Source organism: Canis lupus, chromosome 19 (assembly GCF_003254725.2).
Source record: "Canis lupus dingo isolate Sandy chromosome 19, ASM325472v2, whole genome shotgun sequence".
NCBI lineage: Eukaryota > Metazoa > Chordata > Mammalia > Carnivora > Canidae > Canis > Canis lupus.
Genome location: NC_064261.1, coordinates 8,772,359 through 8,783,528, shown reverse-complemented (window position 1 = coordinate 8,783,528; position 11,170 = coordinate 8,772,359). Strand labels below are relative to the sequence as shown.

Below are 11,170 nucleotides of genomic sequence, written 5' to 3'. Positions count from 1 at the left end.
ATTCAAAATAATATGGTTATATTTAGAATAATGTGATAAATAATTAAAACAAATATCAATCATGGTTCTGAAACAGTTCTAAAGATGTCATTCTCTTGAAGTGAAAAAAAATAGTAAGAATTCATAAGGAAGGGTCAATATAAAAAACAATTTTGCTGAGTATTGGGAGTTGTTACAAGAGGGACAAAACTAAGATAATATAACAGAGTCCAAATTATGAAACACTGCAGCAAGGAATTCTCCTGCTTTCTCAACTCCCTGGAAAATAAATCAGTAACCTTTGTAAAGCAAGCATACCACCTTGTTTAGCAGGACAAACTCCCTGAGGGCCACAGGTAGCAATTCACTAAACTTCCTATTTTTCTAACTCCTTTCTTTACATCAATTTCTATTCTTTAAGACAGATTTCATCCTGTTGCAAAAATATGTTTTTATATGTAAATTGGAGTAAGTAATATCCTGACTGAAGTATGAAATGATTTGGTTGACAATACTCAGGGATCACTCTTGAAAAAGGTCAATCAGTAGTTAACAGAGATGATTAGTGGCTTGCAAAAAAAAAAAAAAAAAAAAAAAATCAGATAATACCTGTTTGCTAAATAGATTAAAAAAAAAAAAACAGTGAAAAATTCTAGAGTTTACTGGGACCTAGACAATCAACAGCAGACAAGTGACCTTTGATTAAACCCATTTACTTGGGTAGCGAGCTAAAAGGAGGCTTCAAGATAGAGTTTGATATCCAACAGTGTTCACAGCCAAAGGGCAAACTCAAAAGGCCTCCTCCTCTCATAGAAATTGGAAGATGCAGGAAAAGTCTTTCTCTGAGTAACCCTTTGCACACATCATCCTGTAGACCTGGGCTTGACTGTCCAGAAGGATTAGGTGCTGGTGGCAGCCTTGTGCTAACCCCAGATTCTTAGCCATGAGTGTTGCTCCAAATCTACCTAATAGTTACTAGCAGATGGAATTCCATCCATCATCCCAGGCACAGGGTTGTGTCACTTGACCAACACCATCCTGAGCTCATATTTAGGATTTTAGCGAACAGTTTTGAGTCAAGCCCTACCCGGATTTCAAGATCCGTAGCTTTAGCAGGTCCAGTCATACTGGTAGTGAACATCATGTTGTTGCAGATCTTTGCAGCCTACATGGTCCCTACAGCTCCATATTAAACCACATTGGAGCACATGCACCCCAGTGACTCTCTTGCACAGCAACAAATTTATCTTCTACTTCTCTCACCATAAACGAGTTTCCCAAATGGACCAGCTCCCACACCATCAGAAACAGGGATATCCATGAAAATGCTCCCATTTTCTCCATTTCTTTGGCCAACTCTTTTGAACCTGTAGGATCCATAGTGCTAAAATCTATTAATAGCCTTCTTCTTCTTGTTCTTCTTCTTGTTCTTCTTGTTCTTCTTGTTCTTGTTCTTGTTCTTGTTCTCGTTCTTGTTCTTGTTCTTCTTCTTCTTTGAATTTCATTTGCTCAGAGTAAGCTTCTCTTGCATTGATACTGGCAGGCAACATTGTAATAATGTCAGCTTTTTCAGCTAATCTGCTAGGGAAGACTACCGTTCACTGCCATCTGGATACTGCCTGTAGCATCAGGGAACCTATCATAAATAATGAATAGATAGAATGAGATTTTTTTAAAGATTTTATTTATTTATTTGAGAGGGATAACAAGAGAGTGTGACAGAGAGCACAAGTGGCATGGAGAAGCAGCCTCCCCACTGAGCAGGGAGCCCAAGGCTGGGATAGATCCCAGGACCCCTGGATCATGACCTGAGGGGAGGGCCAACACTTACCAGACTGAGCCACCCTGACACCTCAGCCATGAGGTTTTTTTTTTTTTTTTTTTTTTTTTTGCCATTAAATAACCCATGTTGCCCTGTCCAATGAATCCAACTGGAGTCTTAGAAGCCATTGACCTAGAACACAGAGCTGCCAGGCGCTGCCTGTAGGGTGGGGATGCTCCAATACCAGACTCTGGAGGCTGCTCCATAAAGCACAGCGATTTTGAGGTTAGCATGTCCTCCCAGCCTCACCTCCCCTTTGTGACTTTCAGACTCTGCCTCCTGGCTTGCCCACTGACTGCTTGCATAAGCTATTAAAAGCAAAGCCTACTCACATCATTGTTGTGTAGATTAAATTTGGCAAAGCTACTTTTAATCTACAAACTGCTATATCAGTATATGATATATATTATGTTACATGTTGTATATAATATACAATAATATAGAATGTTTTATTATTATTTATGACTTCATTAGAGTGAAGTCTAACTTGTTTAATATTCATCATTTTGAAACAAGAATAAATTATGACATGTGAATTGATAAAATTTCAATTTATATTCTTATCCCAAGCTGTTTGCTTCCTGTCTCTACTGTGAACTTTTTCTAGTGTTTGGAGAGTTTCTTAGTAGCAACTTTGGGGATAGAGTATTATTTGATCATTTTAAATTATATTTTTAGAAGGAAATAAACCCTCTCTGGGTTTAAGATAATATAAAAATCAAAATCAATAGAGAATATATTAGTCTGGGATTGGTTTTGAAAGTTCTCATATGGATCAGGGGGTCAGAGCACTGAATTGAGTCTCCTCTCCTTAATGGGTTTTCCCTTATATTATTTAAAGTACTCAAAGAGAATTAATCCTTGTTGTGGAGAACATTAAAGGAATAGATCAATTTTTCCCTCAAAGGAGTTTTCAAATAACCCATATGACCTTTGCCTTTTTGATTGTTCAAATCCTAAGATATCTTAGTATGTCTCTTGAGATTTCTTTTTTTTCTTCTTCTTTTTCAATATTTGTGTGAGGCGTTGGTTTTTGCCTGGGGCAAGAACCTGATAGAGGAGAAATAGGAATGTTTTAAAAGCACAAGAATCTAACATGCATTTTTTAAATCAAACCTTTAAAAAGGTATTTTCTCCTTAAAGAAAGATGAATCTAGGGAGAAAATTTGAAGGACTTGAAAATTGCAAAAATTAAACTATAAGTATTTCAAAAAAATGTCTGTCTGTATTCAAGTCTCTATTTGACTACAACAATGACCACTTTCCCTATTTCCCTGAAGAAAAATTTCCTCAATTTTGCTTTATTTAATCCAGGAAATATATGTACATTCTTACAAATATGAACATACTCCTGCTGAAATCACTTTTCTAGCACTCATAAAGAGATACATTATTTCATTAAATCATCTGTCTAGGTGCTTTTTCCATATTAAGAAAAAAAATCCTCTAGTTGATTGAAACTTGGCCAAGCCTATCTATCCTCCTTTCAGAAAGATCACTAAGGAATTTAATGTCATATTTTTTATTCCCAATCATAATTGAAGAGGTAATCTGTTACTGAGTTTGATATCCTTTAATTTCTTTTTTTAAGATTTTATTTATTTATTCATGAGAGACACACAGAGAGAGGTAGAGACTCAGGCAGAGGGAGAAGCAGGCTCCCCGCAGGGAATCCAATGTGGGACTCCATACTAGGACCCCAGGATCATGAGCCAAACACAGATGCTCAACCAACTGAGCCACCCAGGTATTCCCTGGTATTATTTAATTTCCACTCTTATTTTATTTACTCTATATCCATCATGCTAGAGTGGAGAGTTTTGAGGCAATCGAGTACAATTTGAAAAATGACATAGGGTTAACAGAGACTGCAAAAATTTTGAGTGATTCTTCATTAGAGATAACTTTTAAAAAAGAAATAAAGTTATTAAAATGATATAGCCCTTCTCAAAAATTATTTTTAAAATACTATGTTTTTATACTTCCTATTCAAAAAATTCCAAATCTGGGCAGCCCAGGTAGCACAGCGGTTTAGCACTGTCTTCAGCCAAGGGAGTGACCCCAGGGAACTGGGATCGAGTCCCACGTCAGGCTCCCTGCATGGAGCCTGCTTCTCCCTCTGCCTGTGTCTCTGCCCCCCTCCCCTCTCTGTTTCTCTCATGAATAAATAAATAAAATCTTTTTAAAAAATTCAAGTCTAATATGCAAATAGCGGAATTATATTATTTTTACTTAAGATCCAATTCATGAATACCTTTGTGCTAGGAATTACTACTGTACCTATGTCACCTGCAGGACTGCCTGACTCCTAATTGGTAAACTTCCTTCTTTCTTGGAAAAACACACATTATATTCCATTATTATCCTTTTGAAGTCTTTATGATCTGTAGTGACATCCACTTTCACTTCTGATATTGGTCATCTGTGTCTTGTATTTTCTCAATTTGGCCAGAGGCAAATTAATTCTATTAATTGTGTCAGTCTGGGTCCTCCTAAAAGCAAACACCAGATAGGATTTGTTGCTCAAAGGAGTTACTATGGAAATGTCTGAAAATTATAAAAGGGGAGAAGGGGACAGAAATCAGATGGGAAAATTTCCAGACAACAATGCAAATATGACAGCTGTGAAAAGAGGGGAAAATAAAGGAAGAATTGGATGGGGAGACCCTCTGACACAGCATGGTTCTGAGAAAGTTTCGACCATAGCAATGGTTTTCCCCATTAAAGGAATCCTGTGTTAGGAATGGGCCAGGATTAGTACCCTGGCTTTGCCTTTTCTTTGAATGGTTCCAGAGCAGTCGCCTACCAATGGAGCTAAGACATCTGTCAATGATACTCTTCATATCACATTTCTCTTGAAAGGGATCTGAGTAGAACATTTCCATGGGTGTCATAGTCTATAGCTTGCACGAAAAAGATACACATATTCATGTAGTCTTCCATGGATCCTGTCCATCTGTCTTCCAGAGGAGAAGCTGAGTAGAATGAAGTTAGTAAAATAAATTACAGCTCCTATACCAGGTGGTCTTGGAGCCACAGCTCATACCTCATTTTCTAATTCCTACTACATTCTGATCTCCCTTCATCCTCATCTATCATTTTGGCAAATCTTCATGACTTCCCAGATGACATGACTCAGATTCCTATTCCCCCTAGTCATCATACTGCCTCCTTGGGCGAAGTTACTGTGCATGTTCATTTACCATTATAAACAGGCAAAGGAAAACTAAGAAGCATCTAAGTAGATAACTTGTGTTTTATATTTCTCTTTGATTCCATTCGCAAAACCAGTGCAACCTCCTTCTGTTGATCGGGGCCAATTACTTTTTCTAAGGTAGTGTGATTCTTTTCTTACTTGCTGTTTCTGGAAAACCAGAAGTCCAAACTCTCCTGTAGTGGTGATGTTTTTCAGTTCAAAGAAATCATTGCAGTGTTCTTTGAAAAGAGACCTCTTTGTGGATGAAAATTGCCAACCCCAGGTTTTGGGTCAAGAAGCAAAAAAATCCTCAGCAGGTCATGAAGAGTGATGGCACCTGGGACCACTCTTATTTCCACTGATTAGTACTCTACCTACGGATTCTTCCTATGGGGGAAACAGCTCCATATAGAGTTCTCTGATTTAATGTATATACTGCTTCCTGAAGAACGATATACATTCTCTCAGAGCATTGCTTCTGAATTGTTGCTTTAGCTGTGCTTTCACTAGGCTATTCCACGGCTCACTGAGGCTGATTGTTCTGTAGAGTGCATGGCCATGGAACCACTTCCACACCTCCTTATCTATGAATTTAGTCCTCACTGAATGCTATATTGTGTGGGATTTCATACCTGTGGATCAGGTCTTTTGTCAACACCAATATGTCAGTACTTGCTGAGGTTCTGCAGACAGATTTGAAAACCCATACCCAGAGTAGGTGTCTTTCCCTGGGAGGAAAACCAAAACAAAACAAAACAAAACACCGAGCCTTACAGGATGAAAGGGTCCCAACTTAGTCAATTTACCACCAATGGACTTGCTGATCTTGAGCAATAGAACCATGTCCCAGGACTCAGTTCAGGTTTCTGTCACTGGTGGGTTGGACATTCCAAGGCAACAGTAGCTGGATAGGTAGGTAGATAGGTAAGATAGACAGGCAAACCTTGGTAAGTAGAAGTCTATGCTGTTCAGTTCACATGTAGCTTCTATCTTTGCTACTGTGGCAAGACTATTTATGTGCCCACTGTGTTGTCCTGTGGCGGCTAATAACAAAGCAAGGCCAGGGTAGGCTGTTCAAGTCACTTTGGTTGGTTAGTGCCTATGCCATGGTGGATATTTTCTGGTAGGTATAAATGCATCTGTCCACATACCTTAAACCCAAAACCTCTTGTCTCCATTCTTATCATACTGTTCCTTCCAGACCCCAGACCACCCAGTCTGGCCATACGGGGCAAAACTATACACAATATTATTCTGATTCTAACTCTTTCTGGTTCTGTTTCCTCATATAAATAGAAAAGAATAAACACATTGAACAAATGAGCAACTGCATATAATGTACTGGGGTCTTATTAATCTGCTCTAGCAACTATGCAGCTTCTAGTAGAGGAGCTGCAATTAGGGCCACAGTTTGGTTGAGTTTGCAGTAGTCTACAGTATTCCCTAAAATTCATTGGGTTGAATTTGATTTTAGATGTAAAAATGTAGGGATCACCAACCCTGTATCCTTTATCCTTTAGCTCCATAATGGTAGCACTAATCTCTGGCATTTTCTTAATCCTGGGATGGATATATATATATATATATATATATATATATAGAGAGAGAGAGAGAGAGAGAGAAGAGAGAGAGAGAGAGAGAGAGAGATCCCATAGGTATAATATATATAGATAAATATTTGTATTATATATAAAATAATTTATATATTTTACTAAATATTTATTTATTTAAAGACTTTTTTTTTTTTCTTTTAGAGAGAGAGGGAGTGAGAGTGGGGGATTGGAGAGGCAGAGAGAAAATCTCAAGCAGACTCCATGCTGAACTTTGAGCTTGATGAGTAGATCAAGCTTACCACCCTGAAATCATGACCTGAGGCAAAACCAAGGGTTGGATGCTTAACCAACTGAGCCACCCAGGTAGCTCTTTATTAAATATTTATATTATTTACTATTTTGAATAGGTGGGCAATATCAGGGGTTTCCATTTGTCTTCCCTCCCCCATGTTATCTTTTATCCAATATGTGAAGGACCCCATGTGGTTGTTACTCTATTTCTACCAAGCCCAATGATAGATTCAGAGAATAGGGAAACGACCACTGGGTGGGTCTGAAAACCTTGTGGAGCCACTGTAAGCTGAACTCTAGTCAGCACTTCATTTATTACATGGCCTCAATAAGCCCTCCCTCTAAAAGTGGGGCCGTGATGATACTTCAGTTCTCCTGGTTTTAATGTCAACTAGTATTTATGCCCTTTAGCCATCAAAATGTTGGGGTATGCCTTTCCCCAGGGTGTAGTCACCTGGTAAATGACCATTAGTCCTTCTCGGGGGAAACTAGGGAAACAATACAAGATGTAATACTGGAGAAACATTCTGATTATAATACAGTAAATAATTACAGTAAATAATTATTGTGGGGGCTCCAGGGACCCTACAACCATTTTAGCCAATGGGTTCCAAATCAAAAAACAGTTTTGTTTTGTTTTGTTTTGTTTTTTAATAAAGCAAATCCTCTGGCATTCTCTGCTGGGAAGTATATATTTTTTTTCTTTAAGATTTTTATTTATTTGTTTGAGAGAGAGAAAGAAAGAGAAAGAGAGAGAGAATGAAAGCACAAGAAGGGGGATGGGAGGAGGGACAGCCAAGCAGGCAGCCCAATACCGCCTTGGTCCTAGAGGTCTGTGAATTGATTAAGAGATGTTTGTTTGTTTGTTTGTTTAATCAGGGCAATCGCTCTTAATTTCCTGCTCGTCCATTCTTCCCTTGTGATTGGAAATTCCAGTATGTCCATTTTCCTCAGCTTTTCCCAAACCCTTGCCTTTATCTCCTGCCAAAGTGATGTCCAGTCCTATCACTTTATCTCCTGCCAAAGTGACGTCCAGTCCTATCAGTCAGCGTGAACCACTGCATTTTCCAGGTTTCTAAGAACTACCCCAGCAAGGAGTACATCCCATCACTCAGAGTCCTGACAGCAACCTGAGACATGACTCCTGAGTAAGAATTTCTTATTTATCATCTATCTTATATTTAGCCCTCTGGATCAATCATTCTCATGTTCAACCCCAAGAATACATCTTGGACTCCTACCAGTAGATGGTAGCTAATTCTTGTAGCTCCACCAAGGGGTAAAATTTCTTTTCTCCCTTATCAGACTCAGCATATTCCAGTGGGTTATCCTGGGTTCTAACCATTCTTATTGTCAAATAAGCCAGGAGAGGAGGTAAAAGTTTCCTAAGGGACAACTGTTGCTATCTAGAAGAGAAGGAGGGATAGTTCTAACTATGGAGGGAAGGGCTTCCTCTAAAAGTCTCATTGTTCAAGGAAATCTTACAAAACCAAAATCTTTGGAGACATCTACCTAAGTATCCCCGCTCTATATTTCAAGCTGTCTACTTTCTCTCTCATAGCCCTGACCTTAGCATTAAAGACCTGACCAATCAGAGTACTTTAATGTTTCTAGATCTCTACACTTGTATCAGATCTTCAGTGATCTTTGGAATTGTATCTGCTTTTTCACTGAGGGAGATAAGGCCCACTTTATAGGATGCCAAAGAAATCCTCTGGGCCTCACACTTTTATTATTTGTTTAGTGCACCTCATTTCTCATTGCAGAGGGTGCCAGTTAGGACTGTACTATTTGTGTAAGCACTGCTTTTCCTGCATCTTTTAAATGCCTGAATCACTGCATCAGAGAGGGTGTTCCCTTCCACCAGTACATTTCTCCAAGTCAAAAGTTCTGAAATCTTCAGCAATCAGACCATCAGTGCCAGAAACTCTCAATATTACAAATAAAATTTTGTATGGGTCCTCCTTGCCAGCCAGCCAGAGAGAGAGCCAAGTCCCAAACTTCTCTTACCTCTCATTTTCTTGCAGGACTGACGGTATTGCCAAAGCTGAGTGGGAATAACTACGCAAAAGATTTATTGAGGGGAATGGTCATGAAAGATAAAACAAGAGGGAGCAGGAGAAGTTATTTAACTTTTAAAGTTTATTAAAAACAGATATATGGTCCCCACATGATCTATATTGGTAATATAACATTTGCTCTTGAAAGAGTAATTATTATGCTCTTGTTAGATGCAGTGTTCTATAAATATCAGCTAAGTTACTTGACAGTGCTTAAATTTTCTATCTTACTGATTTTATTTTTGTTTTTCTGTAAACTACTTAGAGAAGAATGTTAAAATCCTACCTATTATTAAAAGCTTGTTCATTCCTCTCTTTAATTTTGTCCATTTTGCTTCATGTGTTCTAAAGTTCTGTTTTAGAAACATACACAATTTATGTTTGGTAGCTATTGAAATACAGTGTGAAACTAATAATGATTTTAAGAGACAAGGTTGTTTTGATATCGCAAAAAAAAATATTTTAGTAGTTTACATTCTCATTATTAAAACAGTTAGACACTGACCTTCTTTATTACTTTCAGGGAGAGGATATTTCCTGTCTATAGCACAATGTTTGATGTCTAATATATCATCCCTGTGAACTATCAGGATTACTATTGTAACATTTACAAATCTTACATTTTTGACCTTTTAAGCTAACTTAGATTTTTGCCTAGGGGCCTATAGAATAAATGTTAAGTATAGGTTTATGCAAATATGCACATTAGTTGGCAAGTTAAATGTTAAAATGATGCTTTGAGAGTGGAAAAAGACAAAATCTAAGAAAATATGATAAAATTTATCAAGCTTATAAAGTTGGATGTATTTACTTTAGTTTTGTTATTTTTTTCAGAGTTAACCTGAGAATTATTATCATGTGAATAAATATAGATGATCAATATCAGCAAATGTTAATACCTTAGAATACTTACTTTTATTAAGTTTGTGCTCAGTTTTTAAATGAAGAATGTATATTCTTCAATAGCAATGTTAACTTTTATTTTACATCTAAAGAAATAAAGCAATAGGTAATATTTTGGAATATTACTTCCATGCAGTAATTCAGTACATCAAGCAAATATCAAAGCTAAAGACTTCCTTTTCACAGCAACATTTTACATTGCAACTTGGAAGAGGGAACAATGTTCAAAAAATTATACTTTCATCATAGTTTCATAGAAAAAAAAGTTTAATATTCAAATAATTGAAGAAATAAATATCAACTAGAATAATAAAATACTAGTTATTTTTTGCATTCCTAAGTACATTTTGGAATTTTTCCTGTAAATAATTATGAAGAATACCAATAAAAATATTTCAAACTTTTGAGAACATTAGTGCTCAGTGAGTTTTATTTATTCTCTTTTAAATGCTTGTCTAATTTTTTCTCTACCGAAAATCAGTAGATGTTTGGATGTTTTATTACAGGGAATATCCAAACAGAAGAGGAAAAGTGATGTTTGACTGGATTGGAGGCATATTTAGATCAAGAGAAATTAAGTTCTTCATATGTTGTCCTCACAACTCCCTCTGAAAAACTTAAATTCCACCAAAAAAAAAAAAAAAAAGTGTATGGCTCTCATTGTATATAAATAGTAGCCAGTTTGATTTTTCTTTGTATTACAGTGGAAACTAAAACCTATAATATCGCCAACAGGAATATGGGAAAACTACATCTTAGCATATGAACAACAGTGTTTTTCTCATCAAAGAAGTAATAGGGTAGCATTCATGCTTCATTTGGAATAAAAGTAAAGTATTAAGACAAAGAGATTTATTCTATGAATTAGGTGGCAGAGAGTTCTCTCTGAGCTAAAAATAAACCTTAAATTCTTGGGAGATAATTTGGTGAGAAGAGTTTTGCATAAAAAAGTAGTATTCTTTTGGCATTTGAAATAGTATTATTTGCTAAATTTATAAGTATGCCATGAATGAGAGTAATAGATATTTCTCTCCTAATATGCAGTATATATAATCTCTTCATATTTCATTTCCTTCATAACTAAATTAAGCAACAGAATGTTTTACATTGGAAATAAATAGAATTATTCTGGTTTTGTTGTTGTTGTTATTGAATACCTCAAAGTTACTAAAATTGAGTTATTTTTAGAAATGAATTTAATTTCCAGTACTAAAAGCTTTGGGAAAGGCTGCTTTCTGGAAAAATCTATTGTTTTTTATCCTAAGTTGTTTTTATCTTGTCAACTATAGTCCATAGTTAATTTTCCCAACTCTGGACTAGTCATTGTTTGAATTAAGAATGCTGGTGAATAATCTCAATTGCAGTG

At 36.6% G+C, this 11,170-nt stretch overlaps 1 pseudogene; it reads right to left on the bottom strand.

Annotated features, from left to right (window-relative positions):
* Positions 1-768: 768 nt before the first annotated feature.
* Positions 769-8,186, bottom strand: LOC112642720 (3-hydroxyisobutyrate dehydrogenase, mitochondrial-like; annotated as a pseudogene).
* Between the last annotated feature and the right edge of the window lie 2,984 nt (positions 8,187-11,170).